General features: G+C 31.5%; 1 pseudogene across 1 annotated transcript; it reads right to left on the reverse strand.

Moving 5' to 3' along the window:
• Positions 1 to 5,226: 5,226 nt before the first annotated feature.
• Positions 5,227 to 6,419, reverse strand: LOC124837830 (small ribosomal subunit protein eS28 pseudogene; annotated as a pseudogene). The gene is made up of 2 exons (XR_015781972.1): positions 6,262 to 6,419; positions 5,227 to 5,602 (listed from the first exon to the last, which is right to left on the reverse strand). The product of XR_015781972.1 is annotated as a small ribosomal subunit protein eS28 pseudogene (transcript).
• Positions 6,420 to 6,738: the final 319 nt, after the last annotated feature.

The raw sequence follows: 6,738 nt of genomic DNA on the forward strand, positions 1-6,738 counted from the left end.
AAATGGGGACCAAATTTATTTTTTGTATAAATCTTATGCTATTATTTTTATTAAAATTGACATTTTTATCAAATATTTCTGAAAATATGTTAAACTAAATTTAATTATATTAGCGGATTCCATTTAAATAAATTACTTTTAAACAAACTTTTGTTATGGAAAAATTAGTCTTTCGTCCTAATTATGGTTAAAATAGATCAAATATATAATAACTATTAAATTTGTTAATATAGATAAAATTTTACATATATAATTATTATTTAAACAAGTTTAAATAGATAAAAGAATTATTTTAATTAATAAAAAAGTTTGTAAAAATGTTAAAGTTGGTTTAAATGTAATTTCAAAAATATTCGATAAAAATATAAGTTTTAATAAAAATATCACCTAAAGATTTAAAAATAAATAAATGTTGTCCCAATTTGATAGGATATCATTGTTCTTTGGGTTAAATATGTTTTTAGTCCCTAAACTATTGACCGTTTCTGGTTTTCGTCCCTCTTCCAAAGTAAGGTACAATTTAGTCCTCAATCTTTAAAAAACGTTCGTTTTAGTCGAAAAAACGAACGTTTTGAGGACTAAAAGGAGGACTAAAAACAAAATTTTGAGGACTAAAACGAACGTTTTTCTAAAGAATGAGGACCAAATTGTACCTTACTTTGGAAGAGGGACGAAAACCAGAAACGGCCAATAGTTTAGGGACTAAAAACATATTTAACCCTTGTTCTTTTTAATAAAAATTGAGACAAAATTGAATAAAAAAACAAATATATTAATTAAATTAAGACTTTGTCATGTCGTATTGATAGTGTCACGACAACTTTGAAGTGACATGTGACAAAAAAAAATTCCAAAACAATTAAATGTTTCTAAAGAACTTTAAAAAAAATCACAAATTTACATGTAACACTATCTTTAGTCCCGTTTATAAAGTATTGAAGAAAAAGACATAATTACATCAATTTTACATAAATCAAGACTAAATTGAGAGAAAGAAAATAAACGACCAACTTCACACTTTTTTAAGAAACATTGTGGCCAAAATACTAATTAAACTTAATTTTAAACAACCACGTATTAGTTTAAAATAATTTAGTAAAAACAAATTATTCCTTAATTTTATTTATACTAATCCCTAATGTTTTATTTCATCTTAATTTCTAAAATGACATTTTAATTTAATATAATTTTATCAACATTAAATTTTTTCATTTTAAATAATTACTGACATTGTTTTATAATACAATTTACGCTATTTACAATTTATTTTAATTTACTTTTATCTAAGAGTAAAATATAGTCTTATCTTTTTATAATTAAAATATTTTTTAATCTACCGCATGTATCACATCACTTATCTGTGATAAATTAAAAAATATTTTAACTAATAAAAACAAAAATATTAGCATTTTATCCTTAATCATAAAAATAATTTAAAATAAAATGTAATTAGTATAATAAAATGTAATCATAAAAATATATATACTACTGATTCGTTAACATTTTAAACGTAAGTAACAATTAGGGTTTGATAGTATCAAAATTTTCAAAATAGAAAATAAACTGAGACGAATAAAAATAAAAAGACCTATTTAAATTTTTTTTAACAAAAATAAAAATAAAAGACATCATTAAACCTATAATAGGAGTTGTTATTATGATAATTATATTTACCTTTACTAAAATCATCTAAAAATTTAAATGACAAATTTACAATAATTTTACAAAAGTGTTAAATTCTATTCATTAGTAAATACTCAATCTCAATTTAATAAAATATCATTATACATTATATTTAAACTCAATTTTTAAAATATTAAATTATTATTATTAAAAGTCCTATAAGATAAAACTAATTTAAAATATATAAATTAATACAAAAATTATCATAACAAGATTTGTTATTTATTAAACATATATTAATTCTCGTAAAAAAATGTATTAAAAAATTCAATTTAAAATATATAAATAAATATAAACATGAAATTAAAGTTCATTCTTAACCGCTGTAGATGATATCTTCATAAAACAAATAGTATAATATAACTACATAGATTAATACCACAGAACATGCATTTTCATCCCTCAAATTTTCATTCATGAGCTCTTATTCTTCCACTAGCCAAAACACATCAAAGCATTTGTCTTCGCGTGGAAGAAATGCAACCCATTATTTTCACACTCTTTCGCCTTAAATTGATAGAAACAAAGATGCATCACACTCGCCATCTCGTCTTCTCGAACATTAAATCGTGCGAAATAAACACAGTATCAACAACTCCATACCATTATCAACACTGTGCAACCCATTTAACACAAAAAGCCAAGAAAAAGAGCTTAAAAAATGTGAATCCAAATGCTAAAATCACGGTCTTGAAAATATAAGAATTGTATAAATGGGCGTGGAACCTATTTAGGTTGCGCCAAACCCAGATTAATAATTAAGCCTTTAAGAATTTTTTTGTTTACTTGTAGCAAATTAGTTTTATGTTCTATTTTTCAGGACATTATCATAAATATCAAGAGATCTATTCCATTGTGTAAGGGTCTGAAAAATATAGGGTTTTTGAGCCTTGGGATTGGGACAACCAGACCCTTAAAACCAAGGACACCATGACTTTAGAAGGGACTTTTCCCAATCTGAGTTCATTATCCAACTTCTCTTTCTCTCTCTAAACTATGTCTTCTTCTTCTTGCTCTGCCTTCTCTCTATCATTCACAAATTTCAACCGTTGCATTGTCAAATAGGTGGTGTTCTTTCATTCACGGAGTTGAGAGCTTCCCATCCATCCGATTAGTTTCTGCTTTGGGACTGGTAAGTTAGTTTCTCCATCTCTCTTAAACCTAGGGCATGCAACTTTACTGGTTGCATGCAGCTGGCGGCTTTTCCCTTTTTGTTTCCTTGTTCATTCTAGCTCTAAGAGATGTACTCTACCCCAATATGGTGGTTTGTGGGTTCTGTCGAACTTGTTTTTGTGCGAGGGTTACTGTTTTGGGGTTTCTTCTAAAGTGTTGTACTTGTAACCACCAAGGTAAGGGGAGCTAATTATTTTCTTGAATCTGCTTTCTAAGTGAATGCATGTTGACTGTTGAACTATGTGTTGTTGGATTGTATTTTATATTTTAAGCATGTTGGATGTTATGAACTGAGGTATGTGGTTGATGAGACTGTAGTGGTTTGTTTGGGAATCGTTTTGGATGAACGGAAGGGCTGTAAATAGAACATGTAAGAAGGGGATAGGGTGAGATTTCTGCTTAGTGTCAATTTGGTAAACAGGTTCAACAGTTAGGCAGAAGGTTTAGGTTAGTTCAAGGGAAGAGATGTACTGAAATTGGGCATTTGGGGGTCTAGAGCACAATAAGACAGTTTGGGCAACTTAGACGGGTTAAATGCAACTTGTTAAGTACATAAGGAAGGTCTAAAACATGTTAAGAACAGTAAAATGGATCTTAGGTCATTAGGTTGTTGATTTAGATGTTCCAGAGGTTGGAGTGAGTTTTGATCACTTGAAAAATCATTAGAGGAATGTTCGGAAACGTAGAGGTCTTAGAAGTTGGCCAAGAGGCCTAGAAATGGTAAGGGCTGGTGTGAGTGTGTGATTCTGCAGAATTTGCGTTCTGCAGATGATGCAGAGTCGCTATGCGAGCTGCCTCGCATAGCGAGACCTTGTAGAGGGTGGTCACTGTCTGAGTAATTCGCTGTGCGAGTTGGTGCGCAATGCGAATAACCAGAGGGTGTTGCTCTCTGTTTGTGGATTCACATGGCGAGTCCTGTCGATATGCGACTGGTGGTGGTCTGGAACACTTCCCCTTTAATTCGAGAGGCGAGTGTGGCGCATAGCGAGAGCTTTAAGGGGGTTGGTCTCTGTCTAGGCTCTCGCATAGCGACTTGGGTGCGCTATGCGAGAGGTTTGAAGTCTGATGCATGCTGCGAGTTAATTCGCTATACGAATTAGGGTGCACTGTGCGAGATCCTTTTGTCTCGCCTTGCTCATAGGGTGCGCTATGCGAACCTTTTCGGTCCAGTCTTCTCTTTTGTTCTTGCTTTGGGTGAACCGAGTATGTGAAATGATTGAAATACATAAGATGATGGTAGTAATGTTATTGAACTGATGGTATGTGATAGTATGACACATGTTTGGTGGTGGAGTGTAACAAGTATGGTTGATAGACGTAATTCCATGATCTTCAAGGAGAAGATCCATGGTGGTGCTCTTAGTTGTTTAGAATGAAAGTAGGAACTCAGTCTTGGGGGTCATCCTGAAACTCCAATGGTCTTTCTTCTCACGTAGAGAGGATTGAACCATGTGGTGAGAAGTAGCAAGAGGTCTCAGTCTTGGGGGCTTCCCAAGGCTCGGAATAGGCTAACCTCGTGAGTGTGGTAGGGTGGGGAACCCAAGTTTCATAAGCCACCACGAGTGCAAAACCTATCATAGCTCGACTATCATTCTAAAGTCCGGACGAGTCTAGTATTCAACATGTTAGGATGCGTGTTTACCTTGCCTAATTGAAGTTTACTCTTGCATGCATATTGTATGCTTTTATATAATTAGCTCACCCTTGCTTGTTTGTGTTGTTTGTATATGATTCCTTTTACGATGATCATCCACTTGGATGGGAGCAGATGGTTAAGAGGTTTCTTTGGAGACAACTTTGGAAGAATATGTTGCAGTTTAGGCTTCCTAGGGGTTTCTTAGTCATTTGATGATATTTTGAAATATTTTTCCTCTTTAAGTTTACAGTTTAGACCTATTTTATTAAAGTTTCTATATTATGCATGATGACGTCTTTATTATATATGTTTTTCTATATAATTGAGATGTCACGCATTGCATGAGAAAGAAGAAGGAAACCAAGGGTGGGAAGACAGTTAAAAAGATGTTAAATATATTTAAATAGTTTCAAAGGAGATACATTGATTTCGTGCACATTTTATAGGGAAATTTACAAAAATATGAGTTTTGGAGTTAACATAGGTCTTCTAGCCATCAAATGTTTTATCCTAAGTTACAAGTTTACAGGGAAATTTACAAAAAGATGAGTTTTGGAGTTAACATTAAAGAAGGTCTTCTAGCCATCAAATGTTTTATTCTAAGTTAACGAAAGAATATAATATCCATTAGTCTGGTTTCTCCATACTACAGGCAATCCATTAATTAACACTACTAGAGTAAAACAAAAAGTATACTGCATTCACAATTATATCAATGCATCACCAACGACATCTCAACACAGAAAAAGCTTCATTAATCTAAAACTCATCCACAAACAGAGTAGCAGGACATCAAACAAACATCATAGGTGCACAATTTAGGTCCAGATACTCGACTTCCACTAATTGCCACAAAGAAAACAAACATAAATGTTTAGTTGAAGTCCTGGGCCAAACCATTGGGAGCTACTCTAGCGCAACCTTCTTGCTTCTCTTTCGGACTCAAGTAGGGTGAGAATGTCTCCTTCTCTCACAGGTCCTTTCACATTCCTCATGATGTGCCTGTTTTGATCATCCAAAAACTTCACTCTAACCTGAGTCACCTGACCTCTAGACCCTGTTCGACCCATAACTTTAACAACAAGGGCGTGCTTCACCTGAGATTCCATCCTGTTCAAACACAGACAACATTTATAATTTATAATGTTTAAAGTACAGATTGTGTACAGTCTTGTTATCATTCCATCTGTACAGAAAAATGTAGAACAACATAGCAGTTTAGACTAAAATTATAGATCTTCAAATACAAAATTCAGTTCAATTTATCCAAAAGTTTGAGTAAGAAGGGACAGATAAATGCATAACTAAAAGCCGTTTAGACTGAAATGAAAAGCTTTTCCCATGATTCATGAAATCAAATGACATAAACAACTAATGATGATGCTTCAGGGGTCGGAATTACAAATGTTTCTAAAAACACTTTTAGGAGCAGCATATAAAAATTCTCATGTATCTTATCTCTAGTACCAGATTTTTTAAACTTTTGCACAGGTAAAAACTTAAAGTTTACTTATTTATTTCTTCTTATCATAAAAAATAAATAAATTATCCTAACATAATTCAGAAGGCAAGATCAAATCACAAATACAATTTAAAAATTGGTTCCTTTCACAAAATATGACCAGAGAATGATATTCTTCTCTGTCATAAAGTGGTTCACAAAATACTGCAAAATCGCAATTACAAAAGCAGAGGATAACAAATATAAGGACAAACAAACACAGCAAGTGAGAAGATTGAAGAAAATATTGAAACGGCGGTGAAAGTACCGGAAATTGGTAGTAGAAAATAGGAGGCAAGAGTGGTGGCGGCTTTCTCTTCTGTGAATCTATCTCTGGCAGAGGACAATAACAACTCAAAACCCTAGTTTATAAAGCTCTTTACAGGGTTTTAAATTTTCTTTTTAATAGACAAAGCTGTAACACTCTTTTTAGAAGTTTTCTTTGATTAAGATTTAGCAGAATATAAGAAATTTTATAATTTCTAACAAATTTAAATACGTTAGATTTCAATTAAATTGTTTATTTTTCAAAATAATTTTGAATATATTAAATTTCATAAACAGAAAAAGAAAATATATTTCACATTAGTTCAAAAATAGTATTTCTTATAATAGCAAAACTAATTTTAACTATGATAATCAAAATAAAATTTAAGAAAATTGTTCTAACTCTAAAGTGTCAAAAATATTTACAAAATAATATATTTCAAAAACATATTCACAAAAGAAAATAACGTAAACAAAA

This window comes from Vigna umbellata, chromosome 9 (assembly GCF_029865625.1).
Source record: "Vigna umbellata cultivar VRB3 chromosome 9, Vumbellata_1.0, whole genome shotgun sequence".
Taxonomy (NCBI): domain Eukaryota; kingdom Viridiplantae; phylum Streptophyta; class Magnoliopsida; order Fabales; family Fabaceae; genus Vigna; species Vigna umbellata.